This window comes from Dermacentor andersoni, chromosome 10 (genome assembly GCF_023375885.2).
Source record: "Dermacentor andersoni chromosome 10, qqDerAnde1_hic_scaffold, whole genome shotgun sequence".
Classification (NCBI taxonomy): domain Eukaryota; kingdom Metazoa; phylum Arthropoda; class Arachnida; order Ixodida; family Ixodidae; genus Dermacentor; species Dermacentor andersoni.
In genome coordinates this window covers 131,261,213-131,287,441 of record NC_092823.1, presented here as the reverse complement: position 1 = coordinate 131,287,441, position 26,229 = coordinate 131,261,213, and the positions used below count along the sequence as shown (strand labels likewise).

The following is a 26,229-nucleotide window of genomic DNA, read 5'->3' as shown; positions in this document are numbered from 1 at the left end:
CACTGGAGATCCGGGCGCTGCAATCATTTTTACGATTAGTTGGACTGGTTTGACGATTGACGTATTTGTGTTTCTTAATGAGGTTACACACACGTTCGGCTGCGACGGAGAGAACGACGCCTGTGACGGTATGCCTGCAGGCCGCCGTTGTCGCTTGCGTTCAATGTCTCGAGTTTGCTCGGTGGCGTGGGCAGCATGCAGCATCCGCCCGGCATTGTCGCTTGGGATTCTTCAAAATTAAATTGCTTCACAATTAAATCTGTCCGTCACGTAAGACAAAGAATGGCTCATACCCCCTTAAGCAGTACGACGACAGAAGTGAAATTGTACGCTTCGAATGACCAGCGGCAAGGGAGCAAGCTGTGGAAGACGACGACGACGAACGTGGGAGCAGTGCATGGCACGACCGCGTTCGCGCGGTAGCGCTGAGGGGCTCCAATGAGCCAGCTGCGGATGAAGACAACGACGCTCCAGCCACTGCTGATGATGATAGTTTTAGTGAACTCCGACAACGACGGCACAAGGTCGGCATAAACAGCTTCGCTATAAAAAGTCCTTAACAAGAGCTCGAAAGCATTGTGCGGCGAAGGTTTCAAACATGCGAGTGATATGCGGGCAGTGTTTTAATGTATGTGGCTCATGACACGCTGTAAGTATACTCGAAAGAAACAGCTTCCCTAGAAATTATGTCATGATATTGCAAGGTCTCTCACATATGCAGTTTTTTATTTTTTGCGCGCATTGGATTTTTTCTGGTCCGATATATTTTTTGCGTAACCGGTTGTGCCGAAACAAGTAGCAAACAAATTAAAGCGAAGCAGTCTGCACTGTCAAGTGATTTACACCATTAAGGGTGCTTAAGGGTGTAAATCAGCCTTTAACTCAAATTCTTACGCTGGTGAAGACCTGAGGGCGTGAGTTAGACGGAGAACACCCTTGAAGGTGTAAATTGGTTGAAGGCTCCGTATTAACGTCGTCCACGTCGGTTATTTAGCGCGCACGCACATCTTAAGGTAGTGACCGATTGTAGGCGTGAAGTGATGGACAATACTGAGAGTACCTTGTTTCCTCCCTTTCCTTTCTCTCTTTCCATCCCTTAAACCCCTTCCATCGTGAAGGGTAGCAAACCGAACATGCGCCTGGTTTAGCTCACTACCTTTCCTTCTTTCGCTCCTCCTCCCACACCTTAAAGTACGCGGGTGTTTTCGCACTTCGTCCCCATCGGAATGCGGCTGGCACGGACGGGATTGAACCCGCGACCTCAAGCTCAGCAGCGCAACGCCATAGCCAGTACGCTGGGGGGGGGGGGAGGGGGGGAGGGTCACTACCGTCAGTCCGGCCAACGGGACATGACCGATTCTTTCACGCATTGACACTGCTCTCACTTCTTTTTCTCTCGCTATCTGAAATTTCGAGACCATTTAGTAAAGCGAGGAATATCCACTATAAGGAGCAAATAAATTTCTATCGTGACAAAAAGTTTTTATCTCAGCGGTACATCGGAAAGCCAGGTTATCTGGATATCAGCACGAGTTACGTTCTCGTACCTCGCCGTATTGAACGCCGTAACACGCCAGCAGCGCCTCCATCCGCCTCCAGTGAACCGGTTATGCACGCACGGTGGGTGAGCATGCAGCTGGCGCCATCTATAGGGCGACGCGCGAAACCAGTAAGCGCGGCGTGGAAACCGGTTGATAGTTGCCGGCGCAGTTGGATGATAGAATTGGTGGGTTAGTACATGAGGATTTCGAGGTACGGTAGGCTTGTCGGACGCTGGATTACTGGAGATGGTGTTGGTCGAGCGGAATTAACAAAAAAAAAAAAGAAAAAGAAAAGCAGCATATATGAAAGCAACGACAACAAAGGGAGCGGAAGCACGGAAATGTCTGTACTCTGCAACAGCAGATAGAAAAGAATTATGGAAGCGGCACGTGCATGTCAATCTTCTTTTTTTTTTCTTAGTGACATTCATTAAAAAAATGTTGTGAAATGTACATGCACATATATTGCCGTCATGTGCTCCTGTTATATATATACTAGGGGCTGATTGATAGTCAGGCGAGTTACTGCTTCTATTGCCTCGGAACCATAAACATGATGGATAAATAAATAAATAAATTAATAAATACTTACAGAGCGATGAGCGTGGGCTGTTCATGGACATCCGCAGATGCAACGTCCACGCACATGTATGCGTTGAATTTTGCGCGTCACAAACAGCGTACATGGTTATCGTTCATGCTTTCGAGGCAATGTTCGGACTGGCATCTCTACCTAAACGAGACTGACCGCCCCACCGTAAGGGTAGCTGATGGTGAGTACCCGATCAGAAGAGAATGCGACTGCGACCAACAGCACTTCAAATAGCGCAAGTTGGTAATCATTAATCTGAGATAGACGCTTGCAGAAATTGTTGTCCAAGCGCGGTCGTCCGGCGTGCCTGTTTTGCAGAAGCTGCGAAAGCGGTATGGATACATTGCAGCACGCAGCGCAAGGAGCACTTGTCAACGAATGTTGGCAAACGCTCAAGAAAGCGCAAGGGCAAGAGGCAAACTTTAAATTAAATTGGTAGGTTCGAACGTGTACCTAAACTTCACAGTTGGTTATAAGGGGATGCTGTAATGGCAGGCTCCTGGATAGTTTTGATCACCTGGTGTTCTCTAGTGTGCACGATATACAAGTGCACCAAGTGCATCACGAGGCGTCACGCATAGCACCGAATAAAATTTATTTCAATACAACAGAGATGATACAGGGGGGCGTACAAAAGGCCCCTACAAACGTGGGACTATTGGCTTGCGCCAATTATATGAACTTGACATTTTGTTCATACATACGCATATGAAGAACAGTAATGAATGCCACAGTATGTAGGAATAGCAACTAACAACATTACATGAAAGACATTGGAAAACCAAGAGCAGCACGACAACATATAAGAAAATCCCACAAAAATAACGGTAAAAGAAAAGGCTAGTTAGTCCGACATCAAACTAAGGTTTAGTCTTTAATGAAATATGCACAAGAGGTGCATAGAGGATAACATGACACACAATTTAATTTAAATTAATTACCTGCCAATGCATGTATCTTATAACATTCGTATGTTTCCAGACGGTTGCGTAACTTATCGTAAAATTAACAGCGCTTCCGATAACACCTCTCTTCAAAACGACCTGCGAAGTGTACAAGAATGGTGAAACCTATCGCCAACGGAACTAAACCCTAACAAATGTGAGGCTGTCTTCCACCGCCGTACAGATCTACTTGTTTTCTCTTACCAAATCGCTAACGCCAACCTTGAACTAGTCAGTTCCTTCCTACAAATATCTCGGAGTAATCCTTTGTAGTAATTGAACCTGGGCAACGCACATTACGAACATAATTTCATCTGCTAGCAAAACACTCTCGTTTTCAAAACGCCATTTGCGCCACGCCCCTCGAAATCTAAAATTACTAGCCTGTCAGTCTCTCGTCAGGAGGAAATTAGAATACGCATCCACCATTTGGAACCCGCATCAAGTATATCTCATCAATCAACTCGAATCGCTTCAAAATCGAGCTACAAGCTTTATTTATTCCAAGTACTCTTACGACGTCAGCACAACGGCACTGAAAACAGAATCCGGCTTATCATTGCTTGCATCTCGTGGCCGCATTGCTAGTCTGTCTTTTTCACAAATTCTTTTACAGCTCACTCGGCAAGCCACCATACATTCTCCCCCCGGCACGCATCTCCAGTCGCACCGGTCACCCGCAACAAGTTGCGCGTCCGCGTACGCGCACCGTCACTTCTTTGTCTTCATTCTTTTTTCGTGCAGCAGCAGACTGGAACGGCCTTCCTAACGAAATCACACTCATAACCTGTCCTTCCCCGTTTTGGAACACCATAACAAATTACCTTGCACTGTAATAAAAATAAGGCTTTCAATTTTTCATGTATATGTACCCACCCCTTACGTATACATATATAATACCTCTACAAAGAAGTCCTTAAGCAAATAAAATGAAATGAAATGAAATAATGGATTCGCATGTATACTTCGGTCGGAGAATGTGCACTGACTAATTAAAGGTACTCTTTAACGATAATGGCAAACAAAACTTGATCTAACAAAACCCGTAAGTCGGGTAACTCTTGGGAATGAATCGATCAGTATTGCCTTTGTGACCTACTCGGTGATCCAGTAAGTAAAAAAGCGTCATGTCTTATAAAAGCAGCAATTACCATTTGTAGCGTATGTCCCGCAAACATCCCCATTGTTAGCAGGATTGAATCCCGGTCACAGCAGCCGCATTTCAAAGGGGCGGAATGCAAAAACGCCCGTGTATTTAGATTTAGGTGCATGCCTCATAATCAGATCGTGGTATTGACACGTAGAACCCCGTATTTATTTTAAACATCGCAGTACATGCGTTGTGCTGTCGTAGCCGCATAAGAGTTTCAGCCACCTATAGTGACTTCACACGGCGCATTGTTACCATCCAATTACGTCCCAGCAGCATGGCCTTCGGTGCCACTGCGGTCTCTGCATTCACCTCGAGTGTGCCTTACCATTCCAGGCAGCAAGACGAAGGCACAAATGCCGTCTGTAGCATTGAAGCAGGCAGCATTATTGCTATTACACGAGGTGTACAGTGACCGCTTAGATGTTTACAGGGATGGGTCGGTCATGCATTCCAGTTCAGCAGCTGCAGTGTCTGTCCCAGCAAAATTTACAGTAATAAAATTCAGGACATCGCACTTGACGTCAACGACGGCTGTCGAACTTGCAGCTCGGCATGCAGTAATTCATATGATCCAGCAGGAAACGCCCCAGAAATGGTCCATCTTCTGCGATTCCATGGGCGCCCTATACAGAGTTTTCTCTCTGCATTACGGCGGATCCCACGAACGACTTGCCGCGGACACACGTGAAATTTACCATCGGGCGGTTGATAAAGTACATGACATCGTATTTCAATGGTTGCCAAGTCATTGTTGTATCCTTGGAAACGAACAAGTAGACGTAGCCGCTCGATCTCCACGTTACCAGTGCCGATGGCGTCACTATCCCGCTGCCAAAAACAGACGCAGCGGGAAAGCTCCGCGCGCTTGCTCGCGAGCTTACATTGGCCCAGTGGAATTTGGAAGACTTTAAAAACCAGCACCTATGTTCGCTGGATCCTGAAGTTTCGCCTTCCACGTGGCTTATACCACGACGGGAGGCAACTCCCATCTGTCGCCTATGGCTTGGAGTGGCTTTTACAAGTGCGTACTCTTATCTCGTCGGAATGGCCACGAATTCAGATGGAGAAGTTTGCGGGTGCAAAGTGGCAATAGCGCATATTCTGTGTGACTGTCATCGTTTCCATGCACAAAGCTCAGCACCACGCTCGACGAGAGTGCCAACCGTCCCCTTACGGAAAGCAGAATTCTCAGACCCTGGCCCCAGCCGACGTCGGCACGAACTGCTTTAAAAGTGTGTGTGCTTTTTAAAGAAAACAGGACTAATCGAAAAATTATAGAACTGTAGAACTGTGCAACTACAGAAATGTGCGAACTGATGCGCTCCAGTGTTTTGTAAACTTCTCTTTTCTCATCTTTTCTTCCCTTACACCATCCCCCTGTGCAGAGTAGCCAACCGGACACTTCATCTGGTTAACCTCTCTACTTTTCACCTCTTGTTTTCCTTCCTTCCTTGCGAGCGAAACCTAGATGTCTTTAATGCACTTCAATTAATAAACAACGCTTCCAAAAAAAGAAGCATGGACAACACCAAGCAAAGCACAGAGTCGCCTGCGGCGTCGGCCACTGTTGCCGCTTTCTTCGTTTCCGCGGCCGTGTAGGGAAACAATCGCTTTTCTCTTACCATAATAGAAAGCGCGGACGCTCGCCCGTTCGCACCGGTGAATGCGTACGCGCGCGGAGGCACGGGCGTGCTTTTTACACGCCGTGTACGTACGCGCCTCGATCACGCAACCCTCGAACGTACGTAGTGCGCGGTACTCCAACCCTGACCGAGCACGCAGCCGCCGCTAGACGGAGCCACGGGCGCCTGCCATAAAGCGGGAAAGACAGCGCTTTACCGTTCAGGCAATCATTTTCGTACGCTTTCGTTTTCCCCACGGATCAGGAAGAACAAAAAGAGGAGAGAATATGGGGATTGGGGAAACGATTGTTCATCCCCAACGTCAAAAGGAAGCGCTCCACGTTCGTGTCGAAGATGTCCGCATCGATCAAATGGCGAACCAGCCACGCGCCGGGGGCGGTTCCCCAGTTCTTTTTTTTTTTTTTTGCTAGCGTCTCCGTGTATGCGTAATACGCGTATACGTATATTATCTGCTTCTGCTTGCAGCTTTACATAGCGGGCAAATCTTCCCGCTTTATTAGGAACGCGCCTCAAGTCACGCATCTTGCAAAGTGCCATGGGCTAGCAAATAACGGAGGCTGGCTTTTAGCGTTTCGGTTGTCAAGCGTTGCGCAAACCGCGCCGTTCGCGAGTTGCCGAGCGGAAAGGCGCTGTCTGGTCCGAAGGTGTAATGCGCAGTCAAGCTGTCTAGACAGGATTGCGCAATCAAATGTAAAACAGACGTCGGCTGATCGCGTCCAGTTAGCGAAGTTATGACGCAAGGCGTTCTGACCAGGCATACACTGCGTCGTGGGGTGGGGAATCGACAAGACAGTGCGTACAAGCAGAGACGATGCTGCCCGTCGGGAGCAGCTGAAGATACAATGGTATAGCGTTGTGTCTATGTCTTGACATTTTGCATCGAGCCATGTAGCTCGTGGAACAAGATTACAAACAAACGCGCTCAAAACGAGCGCCCGTGTTGGACGATTACATCTGCGTTACTTGCCGAAGTCATGTTGTATGGGTAAATACGGCTTTGCGTGCGTACCCCTTCGTCTCATATGGACCGCAAGAAGGACATGTTTAATGAGCGAACTTTGACGCAAAGGAAATACGGTGTTGCGTTGCACCGTTTGCAGACTACGTCGGCCAGCGTCCCCCGTGTCGTGCTGAAAGGCGGTGCGCTTGTCTACTGCGTTTTGTACGTGCTAGCTTGCGTTAAAAATGAAGTTGGGTAATGAAACAAATACAATGAGTACAGGTTCCCTCTGTATAAGCCGGTGCATGTAATCCCCGCAGGTTAGCTATTGGAACAGTATAGAACGCCGACAACAGCACAACGAAAGGGACCGGATAACCTTACGAAGGAGCCCAACGAGGCTTGTCAGATCGTATAGACCTTCGAAGACTTCGCAATGAGTGATATCAACAATGGTAAAAGAGAAGCACACACAACGAAAAACATACGCACGTTCAATCGCAGTTCCCCTGGGTGTTAAATTCGCAACTCACAGTTGGGAAAGCGTTAACACGGACCGCAGAACGTATATATTGTGACGAACGAACGGATTAATGACTCGAAGCAAAAACCGCACACTACGATATCTTTTTGACCTTTATTAATTTCACTGTATGGTAGATGGGTTTGAGTGAAGGGTGTGATAATGATGAATTCTGATAGAAACATAATCAAATATGCATCAAATACTGATTGCAGCAAATACTCATAGAATAATAATTACACCGGATAGAGTAAGTATACCTAGCGGCGATGGAGTTGATACAAAAAGGGATGCATATCTATCGAATAATTTTATCATCACATTGGCTAACTTTATATGTGTGGTCCAGAGAGAGAGAGAGAGAGAGAGAGAGAGAGAAAGGCAAAGGAAAGACAGGGAGGTTAACCAGAGATTATCTCCGGTTGGCTACCCTGTACTGGGGGAGGGGCAAGGGGATGCGATAGGTGAGAGAGAGAAGGATTAGTAAAAAAAAACTACACACACACGCACGTACACACAAACTGTTTCTGTGGGCACTGTCACGTAGCCCGCAAACGTGTTCCTAGTGTTATGCAGTGCACCGTACAATCCTGCATCACACAGTGAAGTCACAATCTGTCAGAAAGTCCAGTGTCCTTTAAATACCGCAGCAGCGCCTTCATAGCCGATCGCGCTGATGTTCGCGTAGGCCAGTATCCAAGGATCTTGTTTTCTGTCAGTGGGCGCTTGTCCAGTTTGTCTAGGGTGGCTGAGAGGACTGCTCTTTGCGGGTTGAAACGAGAGCACTCACAAAGAAGGTGCGCGATTGTTTCATTGCACCTGCAGAAGTCACAAAGTGGGTTGTTGGACATTCCGATAAGAAAGGAGTACGCATTTGAGAATGCTACTCCAAGCCATAGACGAACTAGAAGGGTACAGTCACGTCGTGGAAGCTCGGGCGGAATACGGAGTTGTAAATTAGGGTCCAGGGTATGAAGTCGTGCACTTGTGAAATCGGATGAATTCCACTGAGCTAATGTCAGGTCGTTTGCCAGTACGGCAAGTTTTTTCGCTGCGTCGGCTCTCGAAAGAGGAATGGCAACGCAGCTGACGCCGTCATGGGCAGATCGGGCAGCTGCGTCTGCTCGATCATTGCCGTGTATGCCACAGTGACTAGGCAACCACTGATATATGATATCGTGTCCTTCGTCAACTATGCGATGGTGTACTTCTCTGATCTCTGTGACGAGCTGTTCATGTGATCCATGGCGCAGTGCTGAGAGTACACTCTGTAGGGCTGCCTTTTGCAAACCAACAACGGGCTAATGGCTATTGGTTCTACATTGGCTTGATTATAGTTCCCAAAGCCATGCATATTGATAAAAAAAATAGGCGTACTCAATATTTATAACACAGAAAATTAATTCGATGTTCAAGTCGACTATATGAATTTTGGAATATTCATCCGCATCAAGTGTGTTCAAATGACGTGCAGACGCACGCATACAAACAGCAGCTGCTCTATTCAATGCTTAAAATAAAGATAACTTTATTGGCGCTGTGGATTGCTCGGGTTCTCGCTATCAGAATTTCTGATGAGTTGCAGGTGCTAAATTTTCGCAACATGGAACGTTCCATCGTTCCATGTGTGTGTGAACGCAATGGAGGGCGACAGAGTCTGTCATACCATAGAGCGCGAATATTTCGCAAGGCTTTACCTATTCAGGAAGATCAGGGCATTAATTCACAAGTATCGGCAGATCCAGGTCCCCGAAAAATTTTTATTACATACGATAAATCATCGACTCTCCTGATTTGCTGCGTCCCTCCACCGTGCCAAGCGCATGGATAACCCCAGTCTGCAAAGTACAGCCCGTGTAAATAAAGTAAAGGATTTAGTTCGGCATGCATTAAGCCACGTTTCAAAAGCACTTCCTAAAGTGACAATTAGGTCTACAATTTTCATTCGCTTTCTTTCAGCGGCGCTTGAGACAGAAAACCAGCGCAGTTTTCCTATCTGCGCTCTCCCCCCCTCCCCTCTTTCCACCATGCCACTATAGAATATCTGCTTTTATAGTTTTCGCCTATCCGTCATAATTTACGGGCGATCCTCTTTTCCCACCCCACGCGAAACGGGAAGAAAACTAAAATCTAGATCAAGGTCACCGGTGAGGTCAAGCCTACGTGTGCTGACCCCCTCCTGCCCTTCCCCGTCGAGGCTCCTACCGTATAAATGCACAATTGGCCGAAATTGCTTAGCGGGAAACGGAGCTTCACCGCCGCCACAATGTCTGCATGCGGTGCCGGAGGCCGCCGCCACGCGTTCCCTTGGCGACGACAATTAGCGCGGCTCTCAAGTGCAGCTTTGGAGAAGAAGTCCTGCACCCGGATTCAACCCGCGTGGCCACAGCGCTCAGTGCACGCATACATACGATGCTCCTACCTCCCCCCCCCCCCCCCTTCCCCCTACACAGTTTGCAACGGACGGGAAACAACAGCCCTCGCATGCGTATGGCGGCGTGGCAGCGCGCATGCGCTAACTGGGCTCTGCCTCGCGTAACTCACGCACAAGCCGCGTAATAATCATGTTGCGGTACCGGATCCTCGCGCGCGAGCACCAGCGTGCGCTTTGCTGTAGCACACTCCGTGGCCTGCAGCAGCAAGCGGGGCTGGTGGTTCTTGGGCAACGCGAAGCAGACGAGATGTTGCGAGGCATTCGGCGTACGCGAGCCCCTGGCGTTTCGCCCACGTGCACTGTTATTCTGCAAGGAGAGTCTGACTGGCCCTACACCGCATTCTGTCGAACCTAAGCAGCCCTTCGAATCCGAGAACAGCAACCTTGCCAGTCTTCGCACATCTTAACGAAAGAGCCTAGCAAAAAAGAAAAAGAAATCGAATGCAAGCGCATGTTTGGGTTCTCGCTCGAAGAGTGTTGCTGTTTGGAGCCGAAGTAGTGGCGAAGCAATTTAAGCAACGCCGGCATGTGCATCACACAGGCCTCGCAGAGTACAAGAAAAACTTGTGGGCTATAGAGAGAGCAATTGGACAGCAAATGCTCATCTTAACTGCGGCTCGAGAAATTTTACGATGAGTTACAATAAGATCAATCGCTAAATCAATTAATTAATAAATCAACTTTATTTTCACTTTGCGGGTGGCACCACACTGCTTAATAGCGGGCAAAACAACTCGAGACATTGAGAAAACTCTCAGTTACGGGTATACGTAACTTATTGAACTTTACAAAAAAGGAACTCGCTTGTAGCAAACACTGAAAAAACAAAAGCAAGACTGTTGCGCCCAAAAGACAAAGTTAATGTGGCACCTAAAGTAACCACTGGAGCACGAAACAATAAAGATAGTAGAGAGTATGAAACTACTGGGAGTTTATTTCTGAGAAAGAGTAACTGGAGCCTTCATGTCGAAGAAGATCATAAAAAATTGTGCAAGATAAGTAAATAGAAATGGGCATGTGCTACCTGAATGAATAAGATTACCGCTGTATAAATAAGTAATATTACCCCATTTTACTTACGCGCATCTGGTATGGGAAGTATAACTACGAGGGAAAGGGACATAAAGCTCTTAACATTTCAAAATAATTTTGTGGGGAATACTGAAGACGCTCCATTCTTATCCCACTGACGAACTTGTTAAACAATTTGAAGTTATCAAAATGAGTTACGTTTACGACTACCGCCTCGGACACATGCAAAATTCCAGTATTGAGAGCAACAATTCTTTTTTTTTTCTGGACCTAGGCACTCTATGAAAAATGTTTTCTCGCATGAAACACGTTTACCAGACACGTGCTAAACGTACACAACCCACGCAATAAAACTACGAGTCACAATTTAGTAAGTATACTTTGACTCATCATCAGCCTGGCTACGCCCTCTTATCCTCGTAACGCATACATCTGATTCTTGCCAATTCCTAGTTTCTTCTTCACTGCTTTTAGGCTTCCTCCGTTCCTGAGAGCACGTTCGATTCTATCCATATTATACTTCCTTATGTCAGCTGTCTTACGTTCGTTGATTAACTTGGAAAGTTCTGCCAGTTCTGTTCTAGCTGTAGGGTTAGAGGCTTTCATACATTGGCGTTTCTTGATCAGATCTTTCGTCTCCTGCGATAGCTTACTGGCATCCTGTCTAACGGAGTTACCACCGACTTCTACTGCACACTCCTTAATGATGCCCATAAGATTGTCGTTCTTATCTTCAAGACTAAAGTCCTCTTCCTGAGTTAAAGCAGAATACCTGTTCTGTAGTTTGATCCGGAATTCTTCTATTTTCCCTCTTACCACTAGCTCATTGATCGGCTTCTTATGTACCAGTTTCTTCCGTTCCCTCCTCAAGTATAGGCTAATTCGAGTTCTTACCATCCTATGGTCACTGCAGCGCACCTTGCTGAGCACGTCCACATCTTGTATGATGCCAAGGCTAGCGCAGAGTATAAGTTCTATTTCATTTCTAGTCTCGCCATTCGGGCTCCTCCACGTCCACTTTCGGTTATACCACTTGCGGAAGAAAGTATTCATTATCCGCAAATTATTCCGTTCTGAAAACAGTACTAATAACTCTGCCCAGCTATTCCTAGACCCTATGCCAAATTCCCCCACTGACTTGTCTCCAGCCTGCTTCTTGCCTATACCCTGGCCTTGAAGTCGCCCATCAGTATAATGTATTTTGTTTTGACTTTACCCATCGCCGATTCCACGTCTTCATAGAAGCTTTCGACTTGCTGGTCATCATGACTGGATGTAGGCGCGTAGACCTGTACGACCTTCCATTTGCACCTCTTATTAGGTTTCACAACAAGACCTGCCGCCCTCTCGTTAACGCTATAGAATTCGTGAATGTTACCAGCTATATCCTTGTTAATAAGGAATAGTTCTCGTCTCTCCGCTAAGCCCCGGTAGCACAGGACGTGTCCGCTTTTTAGCACTGTATATGCTTCATTTGTCCTCCTAACCTTACTGAGCCCTATTATATTCCATTTAATGCCCGCTAATTCCTCAAGTAGCACTGCTACACTCGCGTCACTAGATAACGTTCTAGCGTTGAACGTTGCCAGGTTCAGATTCCAATGGCGGCCTGTCCGGATCCAGAGATTCTTAGCCCCCTCTGCTGGGTCATAGGTCTGACCCCCGCCGTGGTCAGTTGCTTCGCAGCTGCTGGGGACTGAGGACCGGGGTGTGATTGTTGTATTCATATAGGAGGTCTATACTTCGGCTAGACTTTCTTAATTAACAAACACGAAACAAGTTCAATTAATATTTCTCGGATATTTTCGAAAAAAAGGGAATGGAACTTGGGTGTTTCTTGACGTAAAATCTTAGGCATTTGTGTTGTTTGCATGAGACATTACTGTGCGATTGCCCAGCGTATATTCTGGAACGAAGGACGTTGGAAAGTTTCCTAGCAAGCGTCGGCAGGCAACCAGTGTCGGAGGAAGCTATTCTGACACTGCAACTTCAATGCGTGCAACTAAAGTGTTGTTGAAATTTCTGCAGGGCACCAAGCTTGACGAGCGGCTCTAGCAAGGCAGCTGTCTCATATACACAAGCTCTCACCGCTTCTCTTATCATCATCGCCCATCGCAGTACTTTCACTCCATTTCCCTCTTCCCCAGTGCAGAGTAGCAGACTTGAGCGCACTAGCTCAGGTCGACCTCCCTGTCTTTCCGGTCAATAAATTCTATTCTCTATATTTTATAAGACATTATTGACTGTAATCATGTGTGACGGACCACGAAGACTGCAATCATGTCTGAATTTTATTGTAGCGTTCAAAAGAATTGTGAATGATGCAATAGCAAACGTTTGTGTTAGTTGACTGGTTGTAATGAGTATTAGGGTATCTTATGTTCATATTTTTAGATTTTTATATTGTGCCCAATAATGCGCATCTCTAATTCCTTTTTTCTTGTTGTGCCAGCTTGTGCTGTCATCGTGGCTGCCCCGTCAAGCTGCTTATGCTAGCAACTGCTTGTGACCACTTCTGTCCTCGTATTTTTTTAAGAAAGTAAAGATTAATAATAATTGATGTGAAAATTAGTGTGTATGAAAATGTGAACCGGCGCGAGTACTCTGCACTCAGGTGAAGCTGTTGCTATATAAGTAAACCATACATACGCGACTGTAGCTTCACGTATCATGCTACAAGCGTCGACAGTGTTCGAACAAGGGATGTGTCTATATAGCCAATGGCTCAGCCGCAAATGAGACCTGAATTCGCCAGCGCCCTAACAAAGACCAATTCTGTGTCAAAATGCGGGCTTCAGCGACATCACTTTTGGTCACCTCAAGTGCCAACCTTCCTGTGATCCTCCGTTATTTTTGTGCCTGGCGCTGAGGTTAAGCGTACGTTGCGCCTGTAAATTTTAGCAATGTAGATTCTGCTTTAAACACGCACACGCACACACACCACATCCAGGCCCACGCGGCGGTGATTCTTTATCAACGTAAAAAGCTCTCGTTACCAATTACCAATGTAAGATATGAAAATATGAACGCTTAATGAAAGTAACTGCCGTATACAGTGCCGGAATAAAGAGAAAACAACGTTATTACATTCGAAGAAATGTGGTATATGCGTATGCGAGTACAGAACGAGCGCGTGCTCAGGCGTACAACGCGTGCGCTGAGATCCACTTAGAACCACGCGCCGTCCGTGGGCGGTGGAACGGGAATTGGACGCGTGCGCGCATGTAATACATAGTGTTGCGGCAACGGCAAGAATGCAGTGCACCAAGCGAGTAGGCTGAGCATTCGTGTTGCACAAGAGTCGTTTGCGCATCATGCATTCCGTTGCTGGCAGGGCGGCCGAGACATTTGTCTCTGTCGTCTGGCGTCTTCTTAATTGAGCTGCGCGCAATCGGTGATCCGGAGCTGAGCTCATTCTTCCGTGGTGAACGTGAGTGACCAGTTATAATTAAATAACGTCAACGGTTCCGCTTATAATAATCAATGCTTGGCTCACGCTCAACAGCTGGGTTACAGAGAGGAGCACTTACTGCTCTGAGAATCGTTTAATTGTGATGGGACGCTGTACTTGGTGTTTGCACTGGTTGCCTATGAAAGGTTTTTGTCTTGTGTGTCACCTCTTGTGTGTAGTATGCGTCCCCGAGATGTTTACTCGCGCAAAATTTTTGACTTGCGACAGCAAGTTATATTGCTTGCGCCATAACTTGCAACATGGTGCTGCTCGACTTGAAAGCCTTTCCACAAGCACTATATAACAAACCTTTAAGGCTGACTAAGGTTTCCACTAAATGAACGTATATTTAGTGGAGACGTGTAAGTTTTCCTTACAATCAGGCAGCATACTGAAAGAAGGAAACCCTCTTCAACATGCGTGGCTTCGTTCCGGTGCTCCTTGACAAGCTCCATTAGCAGCGCTTATTTTGCCAACTAGACATATATATCGACTGAAAGGAAGGCGAGATATCATGCCGTGACCAGCAGTCTTCACTCTAGTCTTCTTGCAGCGTGAAAAAATCGAAACAGACTAAGAAGATAACCTCGATAACCTAATTATAACGCAGTCGATTTTCCTGCATCGCAGTAAGCATGCAGAGTCAAGCATCTCTCGCTTCTCACAATCGAGTCAGGACGCATGGATGGCGATAGACTCCGATATGCAACAAAATCTCGAACCGATCTAGTTTTTTCAAGCTTATAACGGTATACGTACAGACAAAGTAGAACGACGAAAAAAGTTAAACATTGTACAATCTCTGGGACAACATACAATTCGAACGTTGCTCACTCAGAGCTATACGTCCTGGTACATTTACGACCTTTCGCCTTTCGGTGGGAAAATTCACCTCGTAGGTCTTTGGATAGCCCATAAAATTCAGACAGCATGCGACATTTTGGATGAAAAGAAACACAAAGAAACAAAACACCGAAACCAGCCATATTGATGATAACGAAGCCCTGCGCCCACCCAGTGAATAGATACACATTAATATACACAAACAAACGAAACATTCTCGACCACTCGAAGTTCCAGAGAAGCAACACCCAAAATCATAGACGCTGCCCGCCAAAAGGAGAATTGGGTTGCGGATGCCATCGCGACTTCCTCGGTGGGCCAGGCTGCTCCTGCCAGCTGCGTCATCCTATGCGTTTCGTGTCCTCGGCAAATTATTGCAGAGAAACTTGCATGAACGTAATGACAAGCAATGTTCAATGCGATACATTACCTTCACATACACCTTCCAGGTCCTCCTCTTGGCGAAGAGCTCTCCCTGAAACTTACAACGCCCAAAAAGAGTGTATGCGTGCTATATAGTGATTTTGGAGCAGTTTTGCTTGTATGAAAGGCTTTCGAACTGGAATTGGTGCGTGTTTTACAGTACTAATACGGCAAGGTGGTCTCCAGATCAAACACGAGTAGATGATACTGAAGTTAAGCTAAAAGAAAAGGAGTGGACTTGTGCGGACAATGTATTATGTACACTATAAACCAAAACTGGTGGCATTTTAGAGTGTTGCAAGAGACATATCCAGCTTTAGTGGACACGTACCAACTAGCGCCCCAAGCGGCCCCGGCACGAAGCTAGCGCGTTTTCAATGGAACGAGCGGGTTTTTTGCGAATAACAAAAGCTGCAGGTCGATTATCGAAAAACGCAGGCGACAGACGTGTTCTGGAAGACAATCCACACGATCCAAATGCAGTGATCACGCTATGGCACGTAAGAATTTTGTTCCCACAGCGGTTAAAGGTTTAGCAATGGAAGCCTATGGAAACGACGAAAATTTGTAGTCGATTTTCGAGGCACGAACGGTGCCTGTAATTAACCTACGACGTCTATCGTAATACGCAGTGCAGTGTATGTAGTCCGGAGACTTAGCTTTCGATTGATGCCTATCTCGACTCTCCACACATGGCGCAACACTGTTCCCAAAAGCGTTTTTTGTAACACTGTCGTGAAAATTCACGTGGTATCTATAAAAACATAAGCGTACCACAGGGCGAAGCCTCGGAAGCCGTGGCTGAGTGGTAGAATCGCGCGCACCTTTCGTATCCCGTCGCGGTTGCCGTGGTTCGATTCCCGCTTCGCACTTTTTTTTTAAGCCGCATTGGGCCTAGTTTTGTAGCCTCTCACTAGATGGCAGAATCGCAAAACCCAAGATTTGCTTTCGGTTTTGGTTTTTCCGCAGCGCATTTTTTTAAAGCCGCACAGGACTTAGTTTTATAATCTCCTATCAAATGGCAGAAACAAAAAATTCAAGATTTGCTTTCGGTTCAGGTTTTCCAGTGGTGCTGTTGAAATATTATGCTTTCTATTTTTCCTTCATAAAACGTAGCAGTATCGTGTTCATTAAGTCATCGGTTTTATGAAGATTTTATTCATTGGACATCTTAACTAGAAGCTTGCGCATGGCTTTGTGTTATGAAAAAAAAAAACTTTCGTGCTTTGTAGCGTGGAACGTGGGAGAACAAAATGGCTATTCTTATTGCGTTCTTCTGGAAGGTCCGTTTTCTTCGACTTTCGGCTGTCCTTAATGGCACACACTCCGAGCGAATCACGTCCACCTGTGCCCCAATGCCACCCGGTGGCCAGTGCCAATCCTATGCAACATTCGTGTGGAACAAAGGGTCTGCTAGGCTGAGTCGCTGCCCGAACGTTAATTATTTCTAAAGATTCATCGAAATAAGAAATGCACCAACTAGGAGAAGATGTGCAGCGTCTGGATTAATAGCTACTGTTAATGAGTTCCCTACAGCCAAGTGGTATCAATCCGTAGGTGTGGCCGTAAAAAACCATTTGAATAAATGTCCCGTGCTGTGTCTGCCCCGGTCTCTCTACAGAGAAGCTACCTTGGCTAGCCGTCAGCATTTAGGATCAACATATGGTGTCCTTCGTTCGGTGCATTTGCTTTTAATGCGCAGCATTCTTTGGCGAGTACCCCAGCAATTTGGTAGCAAAATCGTGCAAAATCGTGTCTGTAACGCCAAAAGCTTGACGCATTTCCCATATAAATATATATAAAAAAAGGGGTTGGGGTGTCGAACTTGAAATTGGAAGTGGCATCAGTACAAATTTGGGCGTGATACAGAGATGGGCCAAGCTGAATTTGGTAGTGATATGGGAGTGGCCCCTACCTAGATTTGGGGTGAAATGTTAGTGAGCCAAGCTGAATTTGAGGCTGATATGGGGGTGGCCCCACCTAAATTTGAGGTGATATAGGGGTGGGTGAGCCCAAGTTTGGGGAAATATTGGGGGTGGGCCAGCCTGGATTTGGGGATGATATGGGAGTGGGAGAACCTAAATTTGGGGGGGATATAGGGGGTGGGCCACCCTAACCATGGGCGTGATATGGGGCTGGACCAAGCTGAATCGGGGGGGGGGGGGGGGGGGGGGGCTAACCTAAATTTGGGAGTGATTTGCGGTGGGCCATCCTAAATTTGAGGTGATAGAGGGGTGGGCCAGGCTAAGTTTGGGGCTGATATGGGGTTGGGCCAACCTGGATTTGGGGATGATATGGGGGAGGGCCAACCTCAATTTGGAGGTAACATGGGGACGGGCTAACCTAACCATGGGGGTGATGTTTGGCTGGGCCAAGCTGAATAGGGGGGGGGGGGTGATGGGTGGACTAACCTATATTGGGGGATGATTTGCAGTGGGCCATCCTAAATTTGAGGTGATCGAGGGGTGGGCCAGCGTTAGTTTGGGGCTGATATGGGGGTGGGTCAACCTCGATTTGCAGGTAGTATTGGAGTGGGCCAATATAAATTTGATGGTGTTGTGGAGGCGGGCCAATCTGTATTTGGGGGTGATATGGGGGTGGGCCAACCTAAATATTGGGGTGCGTCGAGTGGAAAGTTGGGGGACGATTTATGGAAACTCGTGGGTGGACCAACTTGAAAATTAGGGGTGGCCCAATTGAAATTGGGGATTGGGCCAACTCCAAGTTTAAGGCTGGGAGAAAAGAAAATCGGGCGTGGCCAACTTTAAATTTGGGGGTGGGCCAAAATTAATTTGAGGGTGTGCCAAATTGAAATTTAGGGGTGGGCCTATTTAATGTTTGGGGGTGGGCCAATTGAAATTTGGAGGCCCGTTTACGAATAGTTAGACAACACCAGTAGTGTTTCTGCATCTTTTTCATTATCGCAAAAGTACGTACATTAATAATTGTTACTTAATACTCCTCAAGGTGAGCTACCACTCGAGCCTTCCCAGCCCACTGGGCTAATAATGTCACAGAAGTACTCTCACCGTGACAACTGCGACGTTCAATGTGGAGATCACAAGAACAAATCGCAGACCGAGCTGACCGTTTTCACACCAATGTCATCGCTAACACTACTCGCTCGTGCTAGAGGCAACACAAGCTTACAACGATCATAATTCAACTTTCACTCGCACGCTAGTCGACACGCTCTCAGTGCACAATTTCGCCCATCATTGGACAGAACCTTGCTGGATGTTTTACTGTCATGTTGCGTCGTTTTTCACGAAGGCCGTCTCCCGAAAAGAGAATACATTTTTGAGATTGACGAGGCAAGCTAGTATATAACTCATACGAAGCAAATGTATAAACGGTTATAGTGATTATTCAAAAATGAATATAAGTAAATAAGATTTCAGATGGTATTATTTCGACCAGGCATGACAACAAGTTTTTCCCACCTGTCACAGTGATTTGACCGAAAACCTAATCATATTGCTCAAACGTGTTGCCCCAATACTACATGTGCTAAATGTACAAAAGTGCGGTGCGTGGTCACAGCTTCAAAGCCAGTCTATTTTGTGTAGGGTTGTTGATATTGTAGTAATGTGGAGTTTTCTTCTTTATAAGAGCACAAAAAGAAAAATATAACAGATGGTAGCTAAGCGTAAAGTACATTGGAAGATCTGAAACCAGCAATTATTTTAATTTGTGGGTTGGTCCTCTCCACCGGTAGATCGCTGTCCGATCACTTCAAAGAATTTTGTTTGTGTGCAACTGCAGCAAAAACGAAGATACTGCCATTTCATTGCCAGGACCTTTATGCCCCCCCCACACACAAGGAGGACACCAGATAATTGGCAATATCAGTTTATAAACTGACATTGTTTTGCTAATTTCAGTGTAGCGTGGTGCCGGCGGACGGAGTATTTTCTTAGTATCAGTCCAGTGTTAGCAGTGAGAAGCAGTTCGGTCTACCATTCCCATGAGGGCATACTTGCCATTGTAGCGCTTTACTGTAGGACAAGTTAAGTGCTAAAAACTTGGTGTGCCTTGTCCTTTCCGCAGATCGTCCATCCATTCTGTTATGGTGACGATCAACGTTGTGCCCGTCAGGCCTCCTCCTCATCTTTAGCTTCACCATCACGAGAGTGGACAGAGAAAGGAAGCTTTCTTCACAATCAGCCCCAGCGGGATTCCACCACTCGCAACTGCTGCAATTCGCATTCAGTGGCTGGGCATGCTAACCACATCCTTAGTTTCACAATGGCTAGAGTACGCAGAAAAAGTAGAGCTTTGGTCGCTATCACTACCACGAACCTATGTGAATGCAGATATAAGTACGTGCAGGGGCTGGATATGCTAACTTCTCCGCTACCACCTGCTTCCACCACCTTAGATTTTCCAGGCATACCTGCTTCTTGTTTTGATCGCAGACGAATGCAGGATAAACGCGGATAACTAAAAAAGCTCAGTGCCTTTCCACTCTGTGAAGAAACATGACCTGCAAAGCTGTGTATGTGGGCCCCTTAATGGTGAATTGCACCTCCACCGTATGTCAGCCCCGCATTGCGCTGTCTTCGGGATCGGCCCACGTATGGGGAGTGCTTAACGCCTGCTTCATCTCCGCCGCGGGTCTCCCCGGCATGGCGTTACATTCGGGATCAGCCTACGTATGGGGAGCGCTGAACGCATGCTTCACCACCGCTGCGGGTCGGGCCGGTATTACGCTATCTTCGGGATTTGGCTCTACACGCGGACGCGATAGTGGGGAAAGTAGCCCTTAAGAGGAAGTTTTAGCTCTGGTGGTCCTATCTAAATAAATGTAAAAGTTGAATTCGTTTTTCTCGACAGCCACTGCATCTAATTTGACAAGGTTTGTTGTATTTAAAACAAAAACTTAAAATCTAGTGTCTGTTGGTTTCGAATTCTTGATTTAGGTCATCATTTGTTTATTCAATATTGTCAAAAATCGCAAATTTTAAGATAACGAAACTATCAAGTTTACAACTCTCTTTCGGCAATGAAAACTGATGTCACAATTATGTACATTGTATCTAACAGCACATCTAAAGCAGACAAAATTGATATATTACGCATGAATCTCAAAAAAATTTAATGATATGGAAATAAAGCTTTTCCACAACCCTTGTTCACAACGTGACGACTTCACGTAAGATATAAATCGGCATATTGGATTTGTTCGCTTTGAATTGTCTAATGGATGCTGTTTACAGAACCGCGATATCACTTCTTGATGCGGAGTTAATAATTTGTAAACTTCGTGCTTGTGTACTTTTCGCACTTTCGAATTTTTGAATATCTTTTATAAAACTTCAAGCCCTAAATAGAAATTCCGCTTCCTATAGTCACTAGAATTTACCTTTCTGTCCCGAATCCAACAAATTTCATTAAAATCGGTCCAGGGGTTATCTAAGAAAAGCGTTTCGGCGTTTTACATCTATTTGAATAGGCCGAGTCGGAGTAGGGCCCGTGTTAAAGCTTCCTCTTAACGACTTCGCTGTAAAAAAAAGAATAAAAGAACAAAAAAAACCGCTGCAGCCATCAATGTCGCCGCCTCAGATTTCGTCATGATGGCACCGTCACCATCGGCACGGCTCCGTGAGCAGCTACCAAGCTGTTTACTTTCGTTATCTTCCATCCCTTGGCGGCCGCGCATTGTCTTGATGCCAGCGACGCGCTAAATCTGCACCATCATTCCGTCATGCGTCGCTTCTGCGACCAAGCAAGCTTTCGGCGGCACACGTACACTGCCGCATTGACACCAAAACATTAAAATGCTTGCCTTCGAGAAAGCAGCATGAATAAAAATGGAATGCGACTATGTGGCCACGGGGAACATGTCCACGGGGCCATACTATTGATGACAGCATCACAAAAGGCTAGATGTGGTCAGGTTGACATTACAGCTAGTTTGAAAGGAATGACTGACGGGCTAGTTGCTTCATTATCACATAAATAACAGCGCTTAAAGTTAGCGCAGTTTGTGTGTGTTTCCTCCTTTGTGTCCCGTCGTGAACTGCTGTTCTTTCTGTGGCTTTACAGACGTTCTTTTTCTGCGTCAGTTACGCCTTCCATGATTGTTTACTTGGAAAATTTTTTTCGCATGGCTCTTACAGAAGCACGTTTAGTCGAAAGTTTTTTGCTTGACTGCATAATCTCGAGGACGGGCTCCAAACTGCTCATTTTCTTTAGCCACGTAAGAACCATTACTGAAAATTTAATTAACGTAGCTTTGTTAATTACGCAAACAACTTCTCAACTTACTCCGCATCTAGAGATTACCAATCTGAACACTCGAATGATAAAATGATGTTAACATTGTTTGTATCGTTTCAATAGTTTTGTTTCGTGCAGTTAAAAGCAGCCGGCATATTGATGGTGCTGTAGACTTCTTATAAAGTAAGTGTGAAAGCTTGGACAGGTTATCTTGGCACAAATCAACTTCATGAGCTTAAGCACGTGGCCCAACCTTGCACGTCTGTCTTTACAACCGATTTTCATACATTATGCAAGAAGCACCTCAGCGCTACGGCACATCCCACAAGGTGTGCGAGAACATTGTGCGCGCTCCCGATTAGGTTTCTGAGCGTTGGTGGCATCAGGCTCGGTTTCCTGGCATCATAAGGAATAAAAACAGCTTCCTGGAGGAAAGCATTGGGTACATTTTCAGTACTTTGTAACATATGGATAAGCACGGATATGTACGTTAGAACGAAAAGTACTGAAATATTAAGGTGAGGGTTTCGCTGGATGTATTTTAGCTGTCTAATGATAAGATCTAAAGAAAAAAATACTGTGATTTTGTGACAGTTAAGGCTGACATGAAACATGAGCTCCGACACAGTACCCTGGTGGAATTGGCCCCTGGACTACAGGGCTACATTGAACCACGATATGCTGGTTTGATAAATACCAGTTTTTGGAAAGTGGTTCGCTCTTGAATTTCCTGTATGTCGGCGTCGCTGTGCAGTGTTGGGGGCCCTTTTTAAACCACAAGCATTATGTTTCGGTTAATATTGAAAGCAACTGTACTGTTTTTTTTTTTTAAGGAAGGGGGGGCTTTTTTTAGCGTCTAACCACACTTCCAAAGTTATCAGTTAGTTCAAGATGCGCCTGCATGTGTTTCTAATATCCAGTATGTTGTCACGGATTCAATAGCGAAAGAGCGTTATCTTATCAGATTGCGCGCGTGAAGCGAATACTGGCGTACATTCTCCATCACATTTGACGACCCGAGATTGCGCTGCAATGTACGAGCATTCCAATCTGACGAACCGACGCCTTGATCCGTAGATGGGAATCAGAGGAAGCGCTTTGCGCGCAGCCATCGTTATGTTTGAGTGTTATTTTCTTTTCCAGCGTAAGCTCATCTTATAATGAGTAACATTCGTGACTGACTCTTTCGGAAGTGTTTTGTTCTTGACATTACTACAACGTGAGAGTATAGAGGTGCTCCATCTTCATTGAGTGAATACTGGGAAACGGACTATAGCCTTTTCTTGCGTCTGCGTTTGCACATTTACCGCACCAATTTATTTTTCATAAGTTACTTCTTAATTTGGGGGGCTGTAAAGCACAGCAACCTTTTATTAACACGATGTTTTAATAACACAGAAAATTTAAATGCTTATTAGTCGCTTTCACCTCATGGTAACGAATTTATATAAAGACATACTTATGATAATTAAAAGCATATACGTTTGACAACGTTTCATCTGAGTTCCCCTTTGCAAGGTCATACAGACTTGCAGGTGGTTCGTATCGGGGACCCTCGACATATGTCCAACCTCCAAACAAAAGGTTATTCCGAATGTTTCATTTCAGGAAGGCGTGTTACCCTCCTGTCTTTCATTCCCGTTCGCAAACACAGATAAGACGAAAGTGCTGCGTGAAGAGCGTCGTTAGTCCAGGCCAACGAGCTACCGTAACTCACCTCGCCTATATCGCTGTCATTTAGGCTTAGATAAGAAATATATATATTTCAAATCGACGCATCACGAATACAAAAAGAGCTGCCCGCAACCAGCCCAGCTAGGTTTCTTTCATTTCGTACTTCGTCGTAGCGGCTAATAGTAGCTCACGAAGCAGAGCACTGAGTGTGGATATGGCAGAGAAGGTGTTCTATATACTGTCTCGTAACCCGCCTAAAATTACCCGCCGTGCTACTGGCCATTCCTAGAAAATTGTATATGTGACGCCCAGGCATTTGCAACACAGAAACTGATTCGCGATGGGAGAGTCCAGGTGAGGGACAGGGTGGTTAAGGAGATAAAGACACGCTATTTTCTGCAGTAACTTAGGAATGCATGAATGAATGCCTTCATTTATTGAGAAAAAAGAGGAGCAAGCATCAGTGGAAGCACGTCTTAGCAGATTGGGAAAGAAGCGGGGGACAAAGGGGAAAAGCTGACGCCCGGGTTGCAGGCGAAGTCGCAGCTTAGGGGCGAGAGAATATAAGCAAGAGTTGGTGAAACCAATTGAATTCCAGTGTAGATGTGTGATGTGCCGAGTAAATGATTGGAGTCACCGCCCAGCATCCGTCCTTTGCGGCAGTATAAGCTCCCGCTGTTCTTGGTAACAAACCTTTACTGAAAACCAATCTTCGCAATTACTTATTCATCAGCCATGCCTAGCCACGTATTCCTTAGTGGCAGGGCCTGTGGATTACAGCTACGCTGTCCCGACAAGTTACGACTATAACATGACGCTTGCGGTTACGGATGCCATACTCGTGACTCTTACTATACTACTACTATACTGCGCGAATACTGTAAACATGGGTTTACTGCACAAGTTAGTGAACAGACATTTTAGAACCGCGTTTTTCGCCTTACATACGCTCAACGCAAGCACCACTGCAGCAAGTTCGGGTGCGCGTCCCTTCAAGACAGAGACGCGAACGCAAAGAACGCGTTTGAAGACACGGTCTTGGGCCTCGTGCCAGACATATCCAAGCCAACAATATGTTAACAATCATGCCGTCGTTTCTATGCAAAGAGGTTATCTATTTAAACTTCTGGAGTGACAGTCCAATCCGCCACCTACGGGAGCGCGTGAAGCCGCCGGGGGCACATTGTTAGAGAAAAAGGAGCGCGGCCACAGTACGTGGCTGTGGTATACGCGCGACGCAACCTGCGCTTGCGGTTCTGCGATGGAAAAATAAAATGAAACCCATTAAGGAAGTATATCAGTGCGCCACTGTGTGTCGCTGTTGTCAAAAATAAAATGCCATGGTGGTGGGTGCCTTGTGTTCTGTGTACAATATGTTGCGAAAACTGAAACACAGTCGTTTCCTGTTTTCTTCATTCAGTAACCTGCCGCGTGCATCGGCACTGTAATGCGCTTTCGTCGATACGTGGTGCGGGCCCGTATTGACACAACGAAATGACCTCGAAATATAGTATCCTTGTGCCATTTCTTAAAAAAATCACTATTTGTGTAAATGAGAGTTTTTGGTTTAAATCTAGAAAACAAGAAAAAAATATTCAACGGTAGGTCTCATTTTTGTCCGGCATTTCAGTTCTAGCTGAAAAGAGCCGGTGAAAGCAAATTTACAATAAAGCAAAGGCGACCCACAATCTGCACGCATCCGCAAGCCTACATGCGCTCCAATGAGAATAACCTGTCAAAGTTAAGGTCATGTGTCAGCTGGCGGATCAAGCAATCTTTACTTTTTTTTCGTTCTGCATCCGTTCTGCCTGCGCCTGAGGCAAAAACGTGAAGTGGGAAGGCAGATAAACAGAAATTGGTGGAGGCAGGTGGTAGTGTAATGGTTAGCGTGCCCATCTCCCAAATGCAAGATGGTGCATTTGGGAGATGGGCTCGAATCCTGGTGGTTTGTTTGTGAAGACAGCTTTCTGTTCTCTCTGGTGACTGCGAAGCTCAGAATGAGGCGGCAGCCTGACGACAACGGTCGCCGTCAACGTAACCGAATAAGCGTGCGTGCAAGGTCACACCTAAAGCCGAAAGCACATTCAGAGGAAATACACTATGCTCTCGCCGACAAAAAAAAAAAACGTGACGAGTAACGAGCGGTGTTGATGAGCGAGGCTGTAGACGGATAATGTCACCACAGACAGGACCACGCTCCAATCCCGGTGCTCAGCGGAAATATACATAGACAGCGTGTCAACTAGCGTGTAAGTGATACTTCATTAAGGTCGCTGCGTGTTTGTGTTGTGTCTAGCAGGAGCGAGTAGTGTAAGAGATGACACTGGGAGAGACGGCGGTGAGCGAAGTCTGCGAAAAGTAATTGAGGATAGCCATATTGAACGTCGACGCCATGTTGAATAAAGCCTGCGGCTTCATTTGCTCAGCCGCCAGAAAGGCTTGAGTGGTAGCATACCACTGGGCGTACTTGGTACCCACAGCGATAAACACACACTTTGCGGAAGTAAACAGAGGAAAGGGACGTAGTGAGTTGGCCGCCCTTTTCGATCTCTGCCATTGTTTTAAAAATGAATGTGGCGAAGTGTGACGCACAAAATAGTTTATGTCAGCCCAAATGAATCAGCGTGGTCATACTTGCGCGACACGCCATGGTGGCCTCCCACCAGGACATCATGAAGTTGCAGCGATGAGAGTTTTCATTGGGCACTTTAGAATAAAATTGAGCTCATCGGACACATCCGAGGGACATTTCTAGGGTACAAGAGCACATCGCCCCGCCCCCCCCCCCCCAAAAAAAAATATAAATCGCGAATA

General features: G+C 46.1%; 1 long non-coding RNA gene across 2 annotated transcripts in view; it reads left to right on the top strand.

Moving 5' to 3' along the window:
• The window catches only part of LOC140213750 (uncharacterized), a 224,240-nt gene that overhangs the window by 15,575 nt on the left and 182,436 nt on the right, over nucleotides 1–26,229 (top strand). The window lies entirely within an intron of this gene.